This window comes from Idiotropiscis lumnitzeri, chromosome 11, assembly GCF_059441095.1.
Source record: "Idiotropiscis lumnitzeri isolate Australia: NSW breed Sydney's pygmy pipehorse chromosome 11, RoL_Ilum_1.0, whole genome shotgun sequence".
NCBI classification, from domain to species: Eukaryota; Metazoa; Chordata; class Actinopteri; order Syngnathiformes; family Syngnathidae; genus Idiotropiscis; species Idiotropiscis lumnitzeri.
Window position 1 is genome coordinate 20,955,354 of NC_142401.1, and position 22,181 is coordinate 20,977,534.

The window sequence follows — 22,181 nt, forward strand, 5'->3', positions numbered from 1 at the left end:
CGAGATCGGGCGTTCTCAGGGTAGTATGGCCGTAAGCGACAATTTCTTTCAAAATTTTGCCTTTTATACATGTGGTCTTTATTGTGGCAAATCAATCCAAAAATACGTAACAAGAATCTGAAACTATAACCACAGTCACAAATGTGTAACAACAATCTACAATGCATGATTGAAGTCACAGATATATGACAAATATCAGCAAATGTGTACAATGATTTGTTGGCACATACACATGGTTAAATGCGGACAAAAATCCGTAGATGGGCGACCTGTAAAAACGGGACCTTTTGATTGGCTGTGTTCTTACAGGTGACGTTTGCTACAGTCCTGCCGCGGACGACTCGCAAATGCGTGTGCTGATTTGCAAATGCGTGTCAGGAGACTTGTGTGTGGCTCCGTAGCTACACGTTCGGACCACATGGGGGCACTAATATTATTCCAGCCCCGTACCACCAATATATACACCAATAACATGGGGGGGCGTTCACTGCTATCCACCCATGGTCATGTACAATTTATTTGACATTATTTAAATTAAATTGGAATAAATGGAAGAATAAAGTGGAACTAATAAAATAAGAACCAATGATATAACCAGTGAAGCTAAAAAAAATGAATGAAGCTTCTCCACACCTGCTAATTGCCACATTAACTATACTTCCCTTTATTGCATTCAGTAAACACCATTTTTTTAAAATTGATTCATTACCTTTTTATTTAGTAAAACTCACTGCACCAACCCAACCGGATCGGGTCATCTGTCTGCTACACCTGTAGACTACGAGAGTCCCCTTTTGGTCTTAATGTGGAGCTCCGGAGCCACACTCAAGTCTCCAGACAAGCATTTGCAAATTGCCACAAGCATTTGCGAGTCGTCCACGGCGAGACTGTAGCAACACCCAAAGGCAGGGGACGCTGAATGTTGGCATTTTGTGCTCTCAGCCTGTCAGGCGAATATGTGGAAATTTATAAAAAAAGCAGCTCGCATACTTGCTTACATTTGTCAAAGTTTTTAATTTTTTTTTGCGGTGCAAAAGCTTACAGCACCTGGTATTCCCAGGCGGTCTCCCATCCAAGTACTAACCAGGCCCGACCCTGCTTAGCTTCCGAGATCGGACGAGATCGGGCGTTCTCAGGGTAGTATGGCCGTAAGCGACAATTCCTTTCAAAATTTTGCCTTTTATACATGTGGTCTTTATTGTGGCAAATACTTCAATCCAAAAATACGTAACAAGAATCTGAAACTTTAACCACAGTCACAAATGTGTAACAACAATCTACAATGCATGATTGAAGTCACAGATATATGACAAATATCAGCAAATGTGTACAATGATTTGTTGGCACATACACATGGTTAAATGCGGACAAAAATCCGTAGATGGGCGACCTGTAAAAACGGGACCTTTTGATTGGCTGTGTTCTTACAGGTGACGTTTGCTACAGTCCTGCCGCGGACGACTCGCAAATGCGTGTGCTGATTTGCAAATGCGTGTCAGGAGACTTGTGTGTGGCTCCGTAGCTACACGTTCGGACCACATGGGGGCACTAATATTATTCCAGCCCCGTACCACCAATATATCCACCAATAACATGGGGGGGCGTTCACTGCTATCCACCCATGGTCATGTACAATTTATTTGACATTATTTAAATTAAATTGGAATAAATGGAAGAATAAAGTGGAACTAATAAAATAAGAACCAATGATATAACCAGTGAAGCTAAAAAAAATGAATGAAGCTTCTCCACACCTGCTAATTGCCACATTAACTATACTTCCCTTTATTGCATTCAGTAAACACCATTTTTTTAAAATTGATTCATTACCTTTTTATTTAGTAAAACTCACTGCACCAACCCAACCGGATCGGGTCATCTGTCTGCTACACCTGTAGACTACGAGAGTCCCCTTTTGGTCTTAATGTGGAGCTCCGGAGCCACACTCAAGTCTCCAGACAAGCATTTGCAAATTGCCACAAGCATTTGCGAGTCGTCCACGGCGAGACTGTAGCAACACCCAAAGGCAGGGGACGCTGAATGTTGGCATTTTGTGCTCTCAGCCTGTCAGGCGAATATGTGGAAATTTATAAAAAAAGCAGCTCGCATACTTGCTTACATTTGTCAAAGTTTTTTATTTTTTTTTGCGGTGCAAAAGCTTACAGCACCTGGTATTCCCAGGCGGTCTCCCATCCAAGTACTAACCAGGCCCGACCCTGCTTAGCTTCCGAGATCGGACGAGATCGGGCGTTCTCAGGGTAGTATGGCCGTAAGCGACAATTTCTTTCAAAATTTTGCCTTTTATACATGTGGTCTTTATTGTGGCAAATCAATCCAAAAATACGTAACAAGAATCTGAAACTATAACCACAGTCACAAATGTGTAACAACAATCTACAATGCATGATTGAAGTCACAGATATATGACAAATATCAGCAAATGTGTACAATGATTTGTTGGCACATACACATGGTTAAATGCGGACAAAAATCCGTAGATGGGCGACCTGTAAAAACGGGACCTTTTGATTGGCTGTGTTCTTACAGGTGACGTTTGCTACAGTCCTGCCGCGGACGACTCGCAAATGCGTGTGCTGATTTGCAAATGCGTGTCAGGAGACTTGTGTGTGGCTCCGTAGCTACACGTTCGGACCACATGGGGGCACTAATATTATTCCAGCCCCGTACCACCAATATATCCACCAATAACATGGGGGGGCGTTCACTGCTATCCACCCATGGTCATGTACAATTTATTTGACATTATTTAAATTAAATTGGAATAAATGGAAGAATAAAGTGGAACTAATAAAATAAGAACCAATGATATAACCAGTGAAGCTAAAAAAAATGAATGAAGCTTCTCCACACCTGCTAATTGCCACATTAACTATACTTCCCTTTATTGCATTCAGTAAACACCATTTTTTTAAAATTGATTCATTACCTTTTTATTTAGTAAAACTCACTGCACCAACCCAACCGGATCGGGTCATCTGTCTGCTACACCTGTAGACTACGAGAGTCCCCTTTTGGTCTTAATGTGGAGCTCCGGAGCCACACTCAAGTCTCCAGACAAGCATTTGCAAATTGCCACAAGCATTTGCGAGTCGTCCACGGCGAGACTGTAGCAACACCCAAAGGCAGGGGACGCTGAATGTTGGCATTTTGTGCTCTCAGCCTGTCAGGCGAATATGTGGAAATTTATAAAAAAAAGCAGCTCGCATACTTGCTTACATTTGTCAAAGTTTTTAATTTTTTTTTGCGGTGCAAAAGCTTACAGCACCTGGTATTCCCAGGCGGTCTCCCATCCAAGTACTAACCAGGCCCGACCCTGCTTAGCTTCCGAGATCGGACGAGATCGGGCGTTCTCAGGGTAGTATGGCCGTAAGCGACACTTTCTTTCAAAATTTTGCCTTTTATACATGTGGTCTTTATTGTGGCAAATCAATCCAAAAATACGTAACAAGAATCTGAAACTATAACCACAGTCACAAATGTGTAACAACAATCTACAATGCATGATTGAAGTCACAGATATATGACAAATATCAGCAAATGTGTACAATGATTTGTTGGCACATACACATGGTTAAATGCGGACAAAAATCCGTAGATGGGCGACCTGTAAAAACGGGACCTTTTGATTGGCTGTGTTCTTACAGGTGACGTTTGCTACAGTCCTGCCGCGGACGACTCGCAAATGCGTGTGCTGATTTGCAAATGCGTGTCAGGAGACTTGTGTGTGGCTCCGTAGCTACACGTTCGGACCACATGGGGGCACTAATATTATTCCAGCCCCGTACCACCAATATATACACCAATAACATGGGGGGGCGTTCACTGCTATCCACCCATGGTCATGTACAATTTATTTGACATTATTTAAATTAAATTGGAATAAATGGAAGAATAAAGTGGAACTAATAAAATAAGAACCAATGATATAACCAGTGAAGCTAAAAAAAATGAATGAAGCTTCTCCACACCTGCTAATTGCCACATTAACTATACTTCCCTTTATTGCATTCAGTAAACACCATTTTTTTAAAATTGATTCATTACCTTTTTATTTAGTAAAACTCACTGCACCAACCCAACCGGATCGGGTCATCTGTCTGCTACACCTGTAGACTACGAGAGTCCCCTTTTGGTCTTAATGTGGAGCTCCGGAGCCACACTCAAGTCTCCAGACAAGCATTTGCAAATTGCCACAAGCATTTGCGAGTCGTCCACGGCGAGACTGTAGCAACACCCAAAGGCAGGGGACGCTGAATGTTGGCATTTTGTGCTCTCAGCCTGTCAGGCGAATATGTGGAAATTTATAAAAAAAGCAGCTCGCATACTTGCTTACATTTGTCAAAGTTTTTAATTTTTTTTTGCGGTGCAAAAGCTTACAGCACCTGGTATTCCCAGGCGGTCTCCCATCCAAGTACTAACCAGGCCCGACCCTGCTTAGCTTCCGAGATCGGACGAGATCGGGCGTTCTCAGGGTAGTATGGCCGTAAGCGACAATTCCTTTCAAAATTTTGCCTTTTATACATGTGGTCTTTATTGTGGCAAATACTTCAATCCAAAAATACGTAACAAGAATCTGAAACTTTAACCACAGTCACAAATGTGTAACAACAATCTACAATGCATGATTGAAGTCACAGATATATGACAAATATCAGCAAATGTGTACAATGATTTGTTGGCACATACACATGGTTAAATGCGGACAAAAATCCGTAGATGGGCGACCTGTAAAAACGGGACCTTTTGATTGGCTGTGTTCTTACAGGTGACGTTTGCTACAGTCCTGCCGCGGACGACTCGCAAATGCGTGTGCTGATTTGCAAATGCGTGTCAGGAGACTTGTGTGTGGCTCCGTAGCTACACGTTCGGACCACATGGGGGCACTAATATTATTCCAGCCCCGTACCACCAATATATCCACCAATAACATGGGGGGGCGTTCACTGCTATCCACCCATGGTCATGTACAATTTATTTGACATTATTTAAATTAAATTGGAATAAATGGAAGAATAAAGTGGAACTAATAAAATAAGAACCAATGATATAACCAGTGAAGCTAAAAAAAATGAATGAAGCTTCTCCACACCTGCTAATTGCCACATTAACTATACTTCCCTTTATTGCATTCAGTAAACACCATTTTTTTAAAATTGATTCATTACCTTTTTATTTAGTAAAACTCACTGCACCAACCCAACCGGATCGGGTCATCTGTCTGCTACACCTGTAGACTACGAGAGTCCCCTTTTGGTCTTAATGTGGAGCTCCGGAGCCACACTCAAGTCTCCAGACAAGCATTTGCAAATTGCCACAAGCATTTGCGAGTCGTCCACGGCGAGACTGTAGCAACACCCAAAGGCAGGGGACGCTGAATGTTGGCATTTTGTGCTCTCAGCCTGTCAGGCGAATATGTGGAAATTTATAAAAAAAGCAGCTCGCATACTTGCTTACATTTGTCAAAGTTTTTTATTTTTTTTTGCGGTGCAAAAGCTTACAGCACCTGGTATTCCCAGGCGGTCTCCCATCCAAGTACTAACCAGGCCCGACCCTGCTTAGCTTCCGAGATCGGACGAGATCGGGCGTTCTCAGGGTAGTATGGCCGTAAGCGACAATTTCTTTCAAAATTTTGCCTTTTATACATGTGGTCTTTATTGTGGCAAATCAATCCAAAAATACGTAACAAGAATCTGAAACTATAACCACAGTCACAAATGTGTAACAACAATCTACAATGCATGATTGAAGTCACAGATATATGACAAATATCAGCAAATGTGTACAATGATTTGTTGGCACATACACATGGTTAAATGCGGACAAAAATCCGTAGATGGGCGACCTGTAAAAACGGGACCTTTTGATTGGCTGTGTTCTTACAGGTGACGTTTGCTACAGTCCTGCCGCGGACGACTCGCAAATGCGTGTGCTGATTTGCAAATGCGTGTCAGGAGACTTGTGTGTGGCTCCGTAGCTACACGTTCGGACCACATGGGGGCACTAATATTATTCCAGCCCCGTACCACCAATATATCCACCAATAACATGGGGGGGCGTTCACTGCTATCCACCCATGGTCATGTACAATTTATTTGACATTATTTAAATTAAATTGGAATAAATGGAAGAATAAAGTGGAACTAATAAAATAAGAACCAATGATATAACCAGTGAAGCTAAAAAAAATGAATGAAGCTTCTCCACACCTGCTAATTGCCACATTAACTATACTTCCCTTTATTGCATTCAGTAAACACCATTTTTTTAAAATTGATTCATTACCTTTTTATTTAGTAAAACTCACTGCACCAACCCAACCGGATCGGGTCATCTGTCTGCTACACCTGTAGACTACGAGAGTCCCCTTTTGGTCTTAATGTGGAGCTCCGGAGCCACACTCAAGTCTCCAGACAAGCATTTGCAAATTGCCACAAGCATTTGCGAGTCGTCCACGGCGAGACTGTAGCAACACCCAAAGGCAGGGGACGCTGAATGTTGGCATTTTGTGCTCTCAGCCTGTCAGGCGAATATGTGGAAATTTATAAAAAAAGCAGCTCGCATACTTGCTTACATTTGTCAAAGTTTTTTATTTTTTTTTGCGGTGCAAAAGCTTACAGCACCTGGTATTCCCAGGCGGTCTCCCATCCAAGTACTAACCAGGCCCGACCCTGCTTAGCTTCCGAGATCGGACGAGATCGGGCGTTCTCAGGGTAGTATGGCCGTAAGCGACAATTTCTTTCAAAATTTTGCCTTTTATACATGTGGTCTTTATTGTGGCAAATCAATCCAAAAATACGTAACAAGAATCTGAAACTATAACCACAGTCACAAATGTGTAACAACAATCTACAATGCATGATTGAAGTCACAGATATATGACAAATATCAGCAAATGTGTACAATGATTTGTTGGCACATACACATGGTTAAATGCGGACAAAAATCCGTAGATGGGCGACCTGTAAAAACGGGACCTTTTGATTGGCTGTGTTCTTACAGGTGACGTTTGCTACAGTCCTGCCGCGGACGACTCGCAAATGCGTGTGCTGATTTGCAAATGCGTGTCAGGAGACTTGTGTGTGGCTCCGTAGCTACACGTTCGGACCACATGGGGGCACTAATATTATTCCAGCCCCGTACCACCAATATATCCACCAATAACATGGGGGGGCGTTCACTGCTATCCACCCATGGTCATGTACAATTTATTTGACATTATTTAAATTAAATTGGAATAAATGGAAGAATAAAGTGGAACTAATAAAATAAGAACCAATGATATAACCAGTGAAGCTAAAAAAAATGAATGAAGCTTCTCCACACCTGCTAATTGCCACATTAACTATACTTCCCTTTATTGCATTCAGTAAACACCATTTTTTTAAAATTGATTCATTACCTTTTTATTTAGTAAAACTCACTGCACCAACCCAACCGGATCGGGTCATCTGTCTGCTACACCTGTAGACTACGAGAGTCCCCTTTTGGTCTTAATGTGGAGCTCCGGAGCCACACTCAAGTCTCCAGACAAGCATTTGCAAATTGCCACAAGCATTTGCGAGTCGTCCACGGCGAGACTGTAGCAACACCCAAAGGCAGGGGACGCTGAATGTTGGCATTTTGTGCTCTCAGCCTGTCAGGCGAATATGTGGAAATTTATAAAAAAAGCAGCTCGCATACTTGCTTACATTTGTCAAAGTTTTTTATTTTTTTTTGCGGTGCAAAAGCTTACAGCACCTGGTATTCCCAGGCGGTCTCCCATCCAAGTACTAACCAGGCCCGACCCTGCTTAGCTTCCGAGATCGGACGAGATCGGGCGTTCTCAGGGTAGTATGGCCGTAAGCGACAATTCCTTTCAAAATTTTGCCTTTTATACATGTGGTCTTTATTGTGGCAAATACTTCAATCCAAAAATACGTAACAAGAATCTGAAACTATAACCACAGTCACAAATGTGTAACAACAATCTACAATGCATGATTGAAGTCACAGATATATGACAAATATCAGCAAATGTGTACAATGATTTGTTGGCACATACACATGGTTAAATGCGGACAAAAATCCGTAGATGGGCGACCTGTAAAAACGGGACCTTTTGATTGGCTGTGTTCTTACAGGTGACGTTTGCTACAGTCCTGCCGCGGACGACTCGCAAATGCGTGTGCTGATTTGCAAATGCGTGTCAGGAGACTTGTGTGTGGCTCCGTAGCTACACGTTCGGACCACATGGGGGCACTAATATTATTCCAGCCCCGTACCACCAATATATACACCAATAACATGGGGGGGCGTTCACTGCTATCCACCCATGGTCATGTACAATTTATTTGACATTATTTAAATTAAATTGGAATAAATGGAAGAATAAAGTGGAACTAATAAAATAAGAACCAATGATATAACCAGTGAAGCTAAAAAAAATGAATGAAGCTTCTCCACACCTGCTAATTGCCACATTAACTATACTTCCCTTTATTGCATTCAGTAAACACCATTTTTTAAAAATTGATTCATTACCTTTTTATTTAGTAAAACTCACTGCACCAACCCAACCGGATCGGGTCATCTGTCTGCTACACCTGTAGACTACGAGAGTCCCCTTTTGGTCTTAATGTGGAGCTCCGGAGCCACACTCAAGTCTCCAGACAAGCATTTGCAAATTGCCACAAGCATTTGCGAGTCGTCCACGGCGAGACTGTAGCAACACCCAAAGGCAGGGGACGCTGAATGTTGGCATTTTGTGCTCTCAGCCTGTCAGGCGAATATGTGGAAATTTATAAAAAAAGCAGCTCGCATACTTGCTTACATTTGTCAAAGTTTTTAATTTTTTTTTGCGGTGCAAAAGCTTACAGCACCTGGTATTCCCAGGCGGTCTCCCATCCAAGTACTAACCAGGCCCGACCCTGCTTAGCTTCCGAGATCGGACGAGATCGGGCGTTCTCAGGGTAGTATGGCCGTAAGCGACAATTTCTTTCAAAATTTTGCCTTTTATACATGTGGTCTTTATTGTGGCAAATCAATCCAAAAATACGTAACAAGAATCTGAAACTTTAACCACAGTCACAAATGTGTAACAACAATCTACAATGCATGATTGAAGTCACAGATATATGACAAATATCAGCAAATGTGTACAATGATTTGTTGGCACATACACATGGTTAAATGCGGACAAAAATCCGTAGATGGGCGACCTGTAAAAACGGGACCTTTTGATTGGCTGTGTTCTTACAGGTGACGTTTGCTACAGTCCTGCCGCGGACGACTCGCAAATGCGTGTGCTGATTTGCAAATGCGTGTCAGGAGACTTGTGTGTGGCTCCGTAGCTACACGTTCGGACCACATGGGGGCACTAATATTATTCCAGCCCCGTACCACCAATATATCCACCAATAACATGGGGGGGCGTTCACTGCTATCCACCCATGGTCATGTACAATTTATTTGACATTATTTAAATTAAATTGGAATAAATGGAAGAATAAAGTGGAACTAATAAAATAAGAACCAATGATATAACCAGTGAAGCTAAAAAAAATGAATGAAGCTTCTCCACACCTGCTAATTGCCACATTAACTATACTTCCCTTTATTGCATTCAGTAAACACCATTTTTTTAAAATTGATTCATTACCTTTTTATTTAGTAAAACTCACTGCACCAACCCAACCGGATCGGGTCATCTGTCTGCTACACCTGTAGACTACGAGAGTCCCCTTTTGGTCTTAATGTGGAGCTCCGGAGCCACACTCAAGTCTCCAGACAAGCATTTGCAAATTGCCACAAGCATTTGCGAGTCGTCCACGGCGAGACTGTAGCAACACCCAAAGGCAGGGGACGCTGAATGTTGGCATTTTGTGCTCTCAGCCTGTCAGGCGAATATGTGGAAATTTATAAAAAAAGCAGCTCGCATACTTGCTTACATTTGTCAAAGTTTTTTATTTTTTTTTGCGGTGCAAAAGCTTACAGCACCTGGTATTCCCAGGCGGTCTCCCATCCAAGTACTAACCAGGCCCGACCCTGCTTAGCTTCCGAGATCGGACGAGATCGGGCGTTCTCAGGGTAGTATGGCCGTAAGCGACAATTCCTTTCAAAATTTTGCCTTTTATACATGTGGTCTTTATTGTGGCAAATACTTCAATCCAAAAATACGTAACAAGAATCTGAAACTTTAACCACAGTCACAAATGTGTAACAACAATCTACAATGCATGATTGAAGTCACAGATATATGACAAATATCAGCAAATGTGTACAATGATTTGTTGGCACATACACATGGTTAAATGCGGACAAAAATCCGTAGATGGGCGACCTGTAAAAACGGGACCTTTTGATTGGCTGTGTTCTTACAGGTGACGTTTGCTACAGTCCTGCCGCGGACGACTCGCAAATGCGTGTGCTGATTTGCAAATGCGTGTCAGGAGACTTGTGTGTGGCTCCGTAGCTACACGTTCGGACCACATGGGGGCACTAATATTATTCCAGCCCCGTACCACCAATATATCCACCAATAACATGGGGGGGCGTTCACTGCTATCCACCCATGGTCATGTACAATTTATTTGACATTATTTAAATTAAATTGGAATAAATGGAAGAATAAAGTGGAACTAATAAAATAAGAACCAATGATATAACCAGTGAAGCTAAAAAAAATGAATGAAGCTTCTCCACACCTGCTAATTGCCACATTAACTATACTTCCCTTTATTGCATTCAGTAAACACCATTTTTTAAAAATTGATTCATTACCTTTTTATTTAGTAAAACTCACTGCACCAACCCAACCGGACTGCATCGGGTCATCTGTCTGCTACACCTGTAGACTACGAGAGTCCCCTTTTGGTCTTAATGTGGAGCTCCGGAGCCACACTCAAGTCTCCAGACAAGCATTTGCAAATTGCCACAAGCATTTGCGAGTCGTCCACGGCGAGACTGTAGCAACACCCAAAGGCAGGGGACGCTGAATGTTGGCATTTTGTGCTCTCAGCCTGTCAGGCGAATATGTGGAAATTTATAAAAAAAGCAGCTCGCATACTTGCTTACATTTGTCAAAGTTTTTTATTTTTTTTTGCGGTGCAAAAGCTTACAGCACCTGGTATTCCCAGGCGGTCTCCCATCCAAGTACTAACCAGGCCCGACCCTGCTTAGCTTCCGAGATCGGACGAGATCGGGCGTTCTCAGGGTAGTATGGCCGTAAGCGACAATTTCTTTCAAAATTTTGCCTTTTATACATGTGGTCTTTATTGTGGCAAATCAATCCAAAAATACGTAACAAGAATCTGAAACTATAACCACAGTCACAAATGTGTAACAACAATCTACAATGCATGATTGAAGTCACAGATATATGACAAATATCAGCAAATGTGTACAATGATTTGTTGGCACATACACATGGTTAAATGCGGACAAAAATCCGTAGATGGGCGACCTGTAAAAACGGGACCTTTTGATTGGCTGTGTTCTTACAGGTGACGTTTGCTACAGTCCTGCCGCGGACGACTCGCAAATGCGTGTGCTGATTTGCAAATGCGTGTCAGGAGACTTGTGTGTGGCTCCGTAGCTACACGTTCGGACCACATGGGGGCACTAATATTATTCCAGCCCCGTACCACCAATATATCCACCAATAACATGGGGGGGCGTTCACTGCTATCCACCCATGGTCATGTACAATTTATTTGACATTATTTAAATTAAATTGGAATAAATGGAAGAATAAAGTGGAACTAATAAAATAAGAACCAATGATATAACCAGTGAAGCTAAAAAAAATGAATGAAGCTTCTCCACACCTGCTAATTGCCACATTAACTATACTTCCCTTTATTGCATTCAGTAAACACCATTTTTTTAAAATTGATTCATTACCTTTTTATTTAGTAAAACTCACTGCACCAACCCAACCGGATCGGGTCATCTGTCTGCTACACCTGTAGACTACGAGAGTCCCCTTTTGGTCTTAATGTGGAGCTCCGGAGCCACACTCAAGTCTCCAGACAAGCATTTGCAAATTGCCACAAGCATTTGCGAGTCGTCCACGGCGAGACTGTAGCAACACCCAAAGGCAGGGGACGCTGAATGTTGGCATTTTGTGCTCTCAGCCTGTCAGGCGAATATGTGGAAATTTATAAAAAAAGCAGCTCGCATACTTGCTTACATTTGTCAAAGTTTTTTATTTTTTTTTGCGGTGCAAAAGCTTACAGCACCTGGTATTCCCAGGCGGTCTCCCATCCAAGTACTAACCAGGCCCGACCCTGCTTAGCTTCCGAGATCGGACGAGATCGGGCGTTCTCAGGGTAGTATGGCCGTAAGCGACAATTTCTTTCAAAATTTTGCCTTTTATACATGTGGTCTTTATTGTGGCAAATCAATCCAAAAATACGTAACAAGAATCTGAAACTATAACCACAGTCACAAATGTGTAACAACAATCTACAATGCATGATTGAAGTCACAGATATATGACAAATATCAGCAAATGTGTACAATGATTTGTTGGCACATACACATGGTTAAATGCGGACAAAAATCCGTAGATGGGCGACCTGTAAAAACGGGACCTTTTGATTGGCTGTGTTCTTACAGGTGACGTTTGCTACAGTCCTGCCGCGGACGACTCGCAAATGCGTGTGCTGATTTGCAAATGCGTGTCAGGAGACTTGTGTGTGGCTCCGTAGCTACACGTTCGGACCACATGGGGGCACTAATATTATTCCAGCCCCGTACCACCAATATATCCACCAATAACATGGGGGGGCGTTCACTGCTATCCACCCATGGTCATGTACAATTTATTTGACATTATTTAAATTAAATTGGAATAAATGGAAGAATAAAGTGGAACTAATAAAATAAGAACCAATGATATAACCAGTGAAGCTAAAAAAAATGAATGAAGCTTCTCCACACCTGCTAATTGCCACATTAACTATACTTCCCTTTATTGCATTCAGTAAACACCATTTTTTTAAAATTGATTCATTACCTTTTTATTTAGTAAAACTCACTGCACCAACCCAACCGGATCGGGTCATCTGTCTGCTACACCTGTAGACTACGAGAGTCCCCTTTTGGTCTTAATGTGGAGCTCCGGAGCCACACTCAAGTCTCCAGACAAGCATTTGCAAATTGCCACAAGCATTTGCGAGTCGTCCACGGCGAGACTGTAGCAACACCCAAAGGCAGGGGACGCTGAATGTTGGCATTTTGTGCTCTCAGCCTGTCAGGCGAATATGTGGAAATTTATAAAAAAAGCAGCTCGCATACTTGCTTACATTTGTCAAAGTTTTTTATTTTTTTTTGCGGTGCAAAAGCTTACAGCACCTGGTATTCCCAGGCGGTCTCCCATCCAAGTACTAACCAGGCCCGACCCTGCTTAGCTTCCGAGATCGGACGAGATCGGGCGTTCTCAGGGTAGTATGGCCGTAAGCGACAATTTCTTTCAAAATTTTGCCTTTTATACATGTGGTCTTTATTGTGGCAAATCAATCCAAAAATACGTAACAAGAATCTGAAACTATAACCACAGTCACAAATGTGTAACAACAATCTACAATGCATGATTGAAGTCACAGATATATGACAAATATCAGCAAATGTGTACAATGATTTGTTGGCACATACACATGGTTAAATGCGGACAAAAATCCGTAGATGGGCGACCTGTAAAAACGGGACCTTTTGATTGGCTGTGTTCTTACAGGTGACGTTTGCTACAGTCCTGCCGCGGACGACTCGCAAATGCGTGTGCTGATTTGCAAATGCGTGTCAGGAGACTTGTGTGTGGCTCCGTAGCTACACGTTCGGACCACATGGGGGCACTAATATTATTCCAGCCCCGTACCACCAATATATCCACCAATAACATGGGGGGGCGTTCACTGCTATCCACCCATGGTCATGTACAATTTATTTGACATTATTTAAATTAAATTGGAATAAATGGAAGAATAAAGTGGAACTAATAAAATAAGAACCAATGATATAACCAGTGAAGCTAAAAAAAATGAATGAAGCTTCTCCACACCTGCTAATTGCCACATTAACTATACTTCCCTTTATTGCATTCAGTAAACACCATTTTTTTAAAATTGATTCATTACCTTTTTATTTAGTAAAACTCACTGCACCAACCCAACCGGATCGGGTCATCTGTCTGCTACACCTGTAGACTACGAGAGTCCCCTTTTGGTCTTAATGTGGAGCTCCGGAGCCACACTCAAGTCTCCAGACAAGCATTTGCAAATTGCCACAAGCATTTGCGAGTCGTCCACGGCGAGACTGTAGCAACACCCAAAGGCAGGGGACGCTGAATGTTGGCATTTTGTGCTCTCAGCCTGTCAGGCGAATATGTGGAAATTTATAAAAAAAGCAGCTCGCATACTTGCTTACATTTGTCAAAGTTTTTTATTTTTTTTTGCGGTGCAAAAGCTTACAGCACCTGGTATTCCCAGGCGGTCTCCCATCCAAGTACTAACCAGGCCCGACCCTGCTTAGCTTCCGAGATCGGACGAGATCGGGCGTTCTCAGGGTAGTATGGCCGTAAGCGACAATTCCTTTCAAAATTTTGCCTTTTATACATGTGGTCTTTATTGTGGCAAATCAATCCAAAAATACGTAACAAGAATCTGAAACTATAACCACAGTCACAAATGTGTAACAACAATCTACAATGCATGATTGAAGTCACAGATATATGACAAATATCAGCAAATGTGTACAATGATTTGTTGGCACATACACATGGTTAAATGCGGACAAAAATCCGTAGATGGGCGACCTGTAAAAACGGGACCTTTTGATTGGCTGTGTTCTTACAGGTGACGTTTGCTACAGTCCTGCCGCGGACGACTCGCAAATGCGTGTGCTGATTTGCAAATGCGTGTCAGGAGACTTGTGTGTGGCTCCGTAGCTACACGTTCGGACCACATGGGGGCACTAATATTATTCCAGCCCCGTACCACCAATATATACACCAATAACATGGGGGGGCGTTCACTGCTATCCACCCATGGTCATGTACAATTTATTTGACATTATTTAAATTAAATTGGAATAAATGGAAGAATAAAGTGGAACTAATAAAATAAGAACCAATGATATAACCAGTGAAGCTAAAAAAAATGAATGAAGCTTCTCCACACCTGCTAATTGCCACATTAACTATACTTCCCTTTATTGCATTCAGTAAACACCATTTTTTAAAAATTGATTCATTACCTTTTTATTTAGTAAAACTCACTGCACCAACCCAACCGGATCGGGTCATCTGTCTGCTACACCTGTAGACTACGAGAGTCCCCTTTTGGTCTTAATGTGGAGCTCCGGAGCCACACTCAAGTCTCCAGACAAGCATTTGCAAATTGCCACAAGCATTTGCGAGTCGTCCACGGCGAGACTGTAGCAACACCCAAAGGCAGGGGACGCTGAATGTTGGCATTTTGTGCTCTCAGCCTGTCAGGCGAATATGTGGAAATTTATAAAAAAAGCAGCTCGCATACTTGCTTACATTTGTCAAAGTTTTTAATTTTTTTTTGCGGTGCAAAAGCTTACAGCACCTGGTATTCCCAGGCGGTCTCCCATCCAAGTACTAACCAGGCCCGACCCTGCTTAGCTTCCGAGATCGGACGAGATCGGGCGTTCTCAGGGTAGTATGGCCGTAAGCGACAATTCCTTTCAAAATTTTGCCTTTTATACATGTGGTCTTTATTGTGGCAAATACTTCAATCCAAAAATACGTAACAAGAATCTGAAACTTTAACCACAGTCACAAATGTGTAACAACAATCTACAATGCATGATTGAAGTCACAGATATATGACAAATATCAGCAAATGTGTACAATGATTTGTTGGCACATACACATGGTTAAATGCGGACAAAAATCCGTAGATGGGCGACCTGTAAAAACGGGACCTTTTGATTGGCTGTGTTCTTACAGGTGACGTTTGCTACAGTCCTGCCGCGGACGACTCGCAAATGCGTGTGCTGATTTGCAAATGCGTGTCAGGAGACTTGTGTGTGGCTCCGTAGCTACACGTTCGGACCACATGGGGGCACTAATATTATTCCAGCCCCGTACCACCAATATATCCACCAATAACATGGGGGGGCGTTCACTGCTATCCACCCATGGTCATGTACAATTTATTTGACATTATTTAAATTAAATTGGAATAAATGGAAGAATAAAGTGGAACTAATAAAATAAGAACCAATGATATAACCAGTGAAGCTAAAAAAAATGAATGAAGCTTCTCCACACCTGCTAATTGCCACATTAACTATACTTCCCTTTATTGCATTCAGTAAACACCATTTTTTTAAAATTGATTCATTACCTTTTTATTTAGTAAAACTCACTGCACCAACCCAACCGGATCGGGTCATCTGTCTGCTACACCTGTAGACTACGAGAGTCCCCTTTTGGTCTTAATGTGGAGCTCCGGAGCCACACTCAAGTCTCCAGACAAGCATTTGCAAATTGCCACAAGCATTTGCGAGTCGTCCACGGCGAGACTGTAGCAACACCCAAAGGCAGGGGACGCTGAATGTTGGCATTTTGTGCTCTCAGCCTGTCAGGCGAATATGTGGAAATTTATAAAAAAAGCAGCTCGCATACTTGCTTACATTTGTCAAAGTTTTTAATTTTTTTTTGCGGTGCAAAAGCTTACAGCACCTGGTATTCCCAGGCGGTCTCCCATCCAAGTACTAACCAGGCCCGACCCTGCTTAGCTTCCGAGATCGGACGAGATCGGGCGTTCTCAGGGTAGTATGGCCGTAAGCGACAATTCCTTTCAAAATTTTGCCTTTTATACATGTGGTCTTTATTGTGGCAAATCAATCCAAAAATACGTAACAAGAATCTGAAACTATAACCACAGTCACAAATGTGTAACAACAATCTACAATGCATGATTGAAGTCACAGATATATGACAAATATCAGCAAATGTGTACAATGATTTGTTGGCACATACACATGGTTAAATGCGGACAAAAATCCGTAGATGGGCGACCTGTAAAAACGGGACCTTTTGATTGGCTGTGTTCTTACAGGTGACGTTTGCTACAGTCCTGCCGCGGACGACTCGCAAATGCGTGTGCTGATTTGCAAATGCGTGTCAGGAGACTTGTGTGTGGCTCCGTAGCTACACGTTCGGACCACATGGGGGCACTAATATTATTCCAGCCCCGTACCACCAATATATCCACCAATAACATGGGGGGGCGTTCACTGCTATCCACCCATGGTCATGTACAATTTATTTGACATTATTTAAATTAAATTGGAATAAATGGAAGAATAAAGTGGAACTAATAAAATAAGAACCAATGATATAACCAGTGAAGCTAAAAAAAATGAATGAAGCTTCTCCACACCTGCTAATTGCCACATTAACTATACTTCCCTTTATTGCATTCAGTAAACACCATTTTTTTAAAATTGATTCATTACCTTTTTATTTAGTAAAACTCACTGCACCAACCCAACCGGATCGGGTCATCTGTCTGCTACACCTGTAGACTACGAGAGTCCCCTTTTGGTCTTAATGTGGAGCTCCGGAGCCACACTCAAGTCTCCAGACAAGCATTTGCAAATTGCCACAAGCATTTGCGAGTCGTCCACGGCGAGACTGTAGCAACACCCAAAGGCAGGGGACGCTGAATGTTGGCATTTTGTGCTCTCAGCCTGTCAGGCGAATATGTGGAAATTTATAAAAAAAGCAGCTCGCATACTTGCTTACATTTGTCAAAGTTTTTTATTTTTTTTTGCGGTGCAAAAGCTTACAGCACCTGGTATTCCCAGGCGGTCTCCCATCCAAGTACTAACCAGGCCCGACCCTGCTTAGCTTCCGAGATCGGACGAGATCGGGCGTTCTCAGGGTAGTATGGCCGTAAGCGACAATTTCTTTCAAAATTTTGCCTTTTATACATGTGGTCTTTATTGTGGCAAATCAATCCAAAAATACGTAACAAGAATCTGAAACTATAACCACAGTCACAAATGTGTAACAACAATCTACAATGCATGATTGAAGTCACAGATATATGACAAATATCAGCAAATGTGTACAATGATTTGTTGGCACATACACATGGTTAAATGCGGACAAAAATCCGTAGATGGGCGACCTGTAAAAACGGGACCTTTTGATTGGCTGTGTTCTTACAGGTGACGTTTGCTACAGTCCTGCCGCGGACGACTCGCAAATGCGTGTGCTGATTTGCAAATGCGTGTCAGGAGACTTGTGTGTGGCTCCGTAGCTACACGTTCGGACCACATGGGGGCACTAATATTATTCCAGCCCCGTACCACCAATATATCCACCAATAACATGGGGGGGCGTTCACTGCTATCCACCCATGGTCATGTACAATTTATTTGACATTATTTAAATTAAATTGGAATAAATGGAAGAATAAAGTGGAACTAATAAAATAAGAACCAATGATATAACCAGTGAAGCTAAAAAAAATGAATGAAGCTTCTCCACACCTGCTAATTGCCACATTAACTATACTTCCCTTTATTGCATTCAGTAAACACCATTTTTTTAAAATTGATTCATTACCTTTTTATTTAGTAAAACTCACTGCACCAACCCAACCGGATCGGGTCATCTGTCTGCTACACCTGTAGACTACGAGAGTCCCCTTTTGGTCTTAATGTGGAGCTCCGGAGCCACACTCAAGTCTCCAGACAAGCATTTGCAAATTGCCACAAGCATTTGCGAGTCGTCCACGGCGAGACTGTAGCAACACCCAAAGGCAGGGGACGCTGAATGTTGGCATTTTGTGCTCTCAGCCTGTCAGGCGAATATGTGGAAATTTATAAAAAAAGCAGCTCGCATACTTGCTTACATTTGTCAAAGTTTTTTATTTTTTTTTGCGGTGCAAAAGCTTACAGCACCTGGTATTCCCAGGCGGTCTCCCATCCAAGTACTAACCAGGCCCGACCCTGCTTAGCTTCCGAGATCGGACGAGATCGGGCGTTCTCAGGGTAGTATGGCCGTAAGCGACAATTCCTTTCAAAATTTTGCCTTTTATACATGTGGTCTTTATTGTGGCAAATCAATCCAAAAATACGTAACAAGAATCTGAAACTATAACCACAGTCACAAATGTGTAACAACAATCTACAATGCATGATTGAAGTCACAGATATATGACAAATATCAGCAAATGTGTACAATGATTTGTTGGCACATACACATGGTTAAATGCGGACAAAAATCCGTAGATGGGCGACCTGTAAAAACGGGACCTTTTGATTGGCTGTGTTCTTACAGGTGACGTTTGCTACAGTCCTGCCGCGGACGACTCGCAAATGCGTGTGCTGATTTGCAAATGCGTGTCAGGAGACTTGTGTGTGGCTCCGTAGCTACACGTTCGGACCACATGGGGGCACTAATATTATTCCAGCCCCGTACCACCAATATATACACCAATAACATGGGGGGGCGTTCACTGCTATCCACCCATGGTCATGTACAATTTATTTGACATTATTTAAATTAAATTGGAATAAATGGAAGAATAAAGTGGAACTAATAAAATAAGAACCAATGATATAACCAGTGAAGCTAAAAAAAATGAATGAAGCTTCTCCACACCTGCTAATTGCCACATTAACTATACTTCCCTTTATTGCATTCAGTAAACACCATTTTTTAAAAATTGATTCATTACCTTTTTATTTAGTAAAACTCACTGCACCAACCCAACCGGATCGGGTCATCTGTCTGCTACACCTGTAGACTACGAGAGTCCCCTTTTGGTCTTAATGTGGAGCTCCGGAGCCACACTCAAGTCTCCAGACAAGCATTTGCAAATTGCCACAAGCATTTGCGAGTCGTCCACGGCGAGACTGTAGCAACACCCAAAGGCAGGGGACGCTGAATGTTGGCATTTTGTGCTCTCAGCCTGTCAGGCGAATATGTGGAAATTTATAAAAAAAGCAGCTCGCATACTTGCTTACATTTGTCAAAGTTTTTAATTTTTTTTTGCGGTGCAAAAGCTTACAGCACCTGGTATTCCCAGGCGGTCTCCCATCCAAGTACTAACCAGGCCCGACCCTGCTTAGCTTCCGAGATCGGACGAGATCGGGCGTTCTCAGGGTAGTATGGCCGTAAGCGACAATTCCTTTCAAAATTTTGCCTTTTATACATGTGGTCTTTATTGTGGCAAATACTTCAATCCAAAAATACGTAACAAGAATCTGAAACTTTAACCACAGTCACAAATGTGTAACAACAATCTACAATGCATGATTGAAGTCACAGATATATGACAAATATCAGCAAATGTGTACAATGATTTGTTGGCACATACACATGGTTAAATGCGGACAAAAATCCGTAGATGGGCGACCTGTAAAAACGGGACCTTTTGATTGGCTGTGTTCTTACAGGTGACGTTTGCTACAGTCCTGCCGCGGACGACTCGCAAATGCGTGTGCTGATTTGCAAATGCGTGTCAGGAGACTTGTGTGTGGCTCCGTAGCTACACGTTCGGACCACATGGGGGCACTAATATTATTCCAGCCCCGTACCACCAATATATCCACCAATAACATGGGGGGGCGTTCACTGCTATCCACCCATGGTCATGTACAATTTATTTGACATTATTTAAATTAAATTGGAATAAATGGAAGAATAAAGTGGAACTAATAAAATAAGAACCAATGATATAACCAGTGAAGCTAAAAAAAATGAATGAAGCTTCTCCACACCTGCTAATTGCCACATTAACTATACTTCCCTTTATTGCATTCAGTAAACACCATTTTTTTAAAATTGATTCATTACCTTTTTATTTAGTAAAACTCACTGCACCAACCCAACCGGATCGGGTCATCTGTCTGCTACACCTGTAGACTACGAGAGTCCCCTTTTGGTCTTAATGTGGAGCTCCGGAGCCACACTCAAGTCTCCAGACAAGCATTTGCAAATTGCCACAAGCATTTGCGAGTCGTCCACGGCGAGACTGTAGCAACACCCAAAGGCAGGGGACGCTGAATGTTGGCATTTTGTGCTCTCAGCCTGTCAGGCGAATATGTGGAAATTTATAAAAAAAGCAGCTCGCATACTTGCTTACATTTGTCAAAGTTTTTTATTTTTTTTTGCGGTGCAAAAGCTTACAGCACCTGGTATTCCCAGGCGGTCTCCCATCCAAGTACTAACCAGGCCCGACCCTGCTTAGCTTCCGAGATCGGACGAGATCGGGCGTTCTCAGGGTAGTATGGCCGTAAGCGACAATTTCTTTCAAAATTTTGCCTTTTATACATGTGGTCTTTATTGTGGCAAATCAATCCAAAAATACGTAACAAGAATCTGAAACTATAACCACAGTCACAAATGTGTAACAACAATCTACAATGCATGATTGAAGTCACAGATATATGACAAATATCAGCAAATGTGTACAATGATTTGTTGGCACATACACATGGTTAAATGCGGACAAAAATCCGTAGATGGGCGACCTGTAAAAACGGGACCTTTTGATTGGCTGTGTTCTTACAGGTGACGTTTGCTACAGTCCTGCCGCGGACGACTCGCAAATGCGTGTGCTGATTTGCAAATGCGTGTCAGGAGACTTGTGTGTGGCTCCGTAGCTACACGTTCGGACCACATGGGGGCACTAATATTATTCCAGCCCCGTACCACCAATATATCCACCAATAACATGGGGGGGCGTTCACTGCTATCCACCCATGGTCATGTACAATTTATTTGACATTATTTAAATTAAATTGGAATAAATGGAAGAATAAAGTGGAACTAATAAAATAAGAACCAATGATATAACCAGTGAAGCTAAAAAAAATGAATGAAGCTTCTCCACACCTGCTAATTGCCACATTAACTATACTTCCCTTTATTGCATTCAGTAAACACCATTTTTTTAAAATTGATTCATTACCTTTTTATTTAGTAAAACTCACTGCACCAACCCAACCGGATCGGGTCATCTGTCTGTTACACCTGTAGACTACGAGAGTCCCCTTTTGGTCTTAATGTGGAGCTCCGGAGCCACACTCAAGTCTCCAGACAAGCATTTGCAAATTGCCACAAGCATTTGCGAGTCGTCCACGGCGAGACTGTAGCAACACCCAAAGGCAGGGGACGCTGAATGTTGGCA

At 42.3% G+C, this 22,181-nt stretch overlaps 20 non-coding genes across 20 annotated transcripts in view; all 20 read right to left on the reverse strand.

The window, feature by feature from the left end:
* Positions 1–37, reverse strand: part of LOC148328263 (5S ribosomal RNA) — a 119-nt gene extending 82 nt beyond the window's left edge. Inside the window, exon 1 of the ribosomal RNA XR_015845908.1 lies at positions 1–37. This exon is cut by the window's left edge and continues 82 nt beyond it. This is a non-coding gene — a ribosomal RNA (5S ribosomal RNA).
* Positions 38–1,035: 998 nt separating this feature from the next.
* Positions 1,036–1,154, reverse strand: LOC148328264 (5S ribosomal RNA). The gene has a single exon (XR_015845909.1). It is a non-coding gene; the product is annotated as a 5S ribosomal RNA (ribosomal RNA).
* A 1,002-nt stretch (positions 1,155–2,156) lies between these two features.
* Positions 2,157–2,275, reverse strand: LOC148328265 (5S ribosomal RNA). The gene has a single exon (XR_015845910.1). It is a non-coding gene; the product is annotated as a 5S ribosomal RNA (ribosomal RNA).
* A 999-nt stretch (positions 2,276–3,274) lies between these two features.
* On the reverse strand, positions 3,275–3,393 carry LOC148328266 (5S ribosomal RNA). The gene has a single exon (XR_015845911.1). It is a non-coding gene; the product is annotated as a 5S ribosomal RNA (ribosomal RNA).
* Positions 3,394–4,391: 998 nt separating this feature from the next.
* LOC148328267 (5S ribosomal RNA) lies at positions 4,392–4,510 on the reverse strand. The gene has a single exon (XR_015845912.1). It is a non-coding gene; the product is annotated as a 5S ribosomal RNA (ribosomal RNA).
* A 1,002-nt stretch (positions 4,511–5,512) lies between these two features.
* On the reverse strand, positions 5,513–5,631 carry LOC148328268 (5S ribosomal RNA). The gene has a single exon (XR_015845913.1). It is a non-coding gene; the product is annotated as a 5S ribosomal RNA (ribosomal RNA).
* A 998-nt stretch (positions 5,632–6,629) lies between these two features.
* On the reverse strand, positions 6,630–6,748 carry LOC148328269 (5S ribosomal RNA). The gene has a single exon (XR_015845914.1). It is a non-coding gene; the product is annotated as a 5S ribosomal RNA (ribosomal RNA).
* Positions 6,749–7,746: 998 nt separating this feature from the next.
* On the reverse strand, positions 7,747–7,865 carry LOC148328270 (5S ribosomal RNA). Its single transcript, XR_015845915.1, has one exon. It is a non-coding gene; the product is annotated as a 5S ribosomal RNA (ribosomal RNA).
* A 1,002-nt stretch (positions 7,866–8,867) lies between these two features.
* Positions 8,868–8,986, reverse strand: LOC148328271 (5S ribosomal RNA). The gene has a single exon (XR_015845916.1). It is a non-coding gene; the product is annotated as a 5S ribosomal RNA (ribosomal RNA).
* Positions 8,987–9,984: 998 nt separating this feature from the next.
* Positions 9,985–10,103, reverse strand: LOC148328272 (5S ribosomal RNA). Its single transcript, XR_015845917.1, has one exon. It is a non-coding gene; the product is annotated as a 5S ribosomal RNA (ribosomal RNA).
* Positions 10,104–11,110: 1,007 nt separating this feature from the next.
* On the reverse strand, positions 11,111–11,229 carry LOC148328273 (5S ribosomal RNA). The gene has a single exon (XR_015845919.1). It is a non-coding gene; the product is annotated as a 5S ribosomal RNA (ribosomal RNA).
* Positions 11,230–12,227: 998 nt separating this feature from the next.
* Positions 12,228–12,346, reverse strand: LOC148328274 (5S ribosomal RNA). Its single transcript, XR_015845920.1, has one exon. It is a non-coding gene; the product is annotated as a 5S ribosomal RNA (ribosomal RNA).
* Positions 12,347–13,344: 998 nt separating this feature from the next.
* Positions 13,345–13,463, reverse strand: LOC148328275 (5S ribosomal RNA). The gene has a single exon (XR_015845921.1). It is a non-coding gene; the product is annotated as a 5S ribosomal RNA (ribosomal RNA).
* A 998-nt stretch (positions 13,464–14,461) lies between these two features.
* LOC148328276 (5S ribosomal RNA) lies at positions 14,462–14,580 on the reverse strand. The gene has a single exon (XR_015845922.1). It is a non-coding gene; the product is annotated as a 5S ribosomal RNA (ribosomal RNA).
* A 998-nt stretch (positions 14,581–15,578) lies between these two features.
* LOC148328277 (5S ribosomal RNA) lies at positions 15,579–15,697 on the reverse strand. Its single transcript, XR_015845923.1, has one exon. It is a non-coding gene; the product is annotated as a 5S ribosomal RNA (ribosomal RNA).
* Positions 15,698–16,699: 1,002 nt separating this feature from the next.
* Positions 16,700–16,818, reverse strand: LOC148328278 (5S ribosomal RNA). The gene has a single exon (XR_015845924.1). It is a non-coding gene; the product is annotated as a 5S ribosomal RNA (ribosomal RNA).
* A 998-nt stretch (positions 16,819–17,816) lies between these two features.
* LOC148328279 (5S ribosomal RNA) lies at positions 17,817–17,935 on the reverse strand. Its single transcript, XR_015845925.1, has one exon. It is a non-coding gene; the product is annotated as a 5S ribosomal RNA (ribosomal RNA).
* Positions 17,936–18,933: 998 nt separating this feature from the next.
* LOC148328280 (5S ribosomal RNA) lies at positions 18,934–19,052 on the reverse strand. The gene has a single exon (XR_015845926.1). It is a non-coding gene; the product is annotated as a 5S ribosomal RNA (ribosomal RNA).
* A 998-nt stretch (positions 19,053–20,050) lies between these two features.
* Positions 20,051–20,169, reverse strand: LOC148328281 (5S ribosomal RNA). Its single transcript, XR_015845927.1, has one exon. It is a non-coding gene; the product is annotated as a 5S ribosomal RNA (ribosomal RNA).
* A 1,002-nt stretch (positions 20,170–21,171) lies between these two features.
* LOC148328282 (5S ribosomal RNA) lies at positions 21,172–21,290 on the reverse strand. Its single transcript, XR_015845928.1, has one exon. It is a non-coding gene; the product is annotated as a 5S ribosomal RNA (ribosomal RNA).
* Positions 21,291–22,181: the final 891 nt, after the last annotated feature.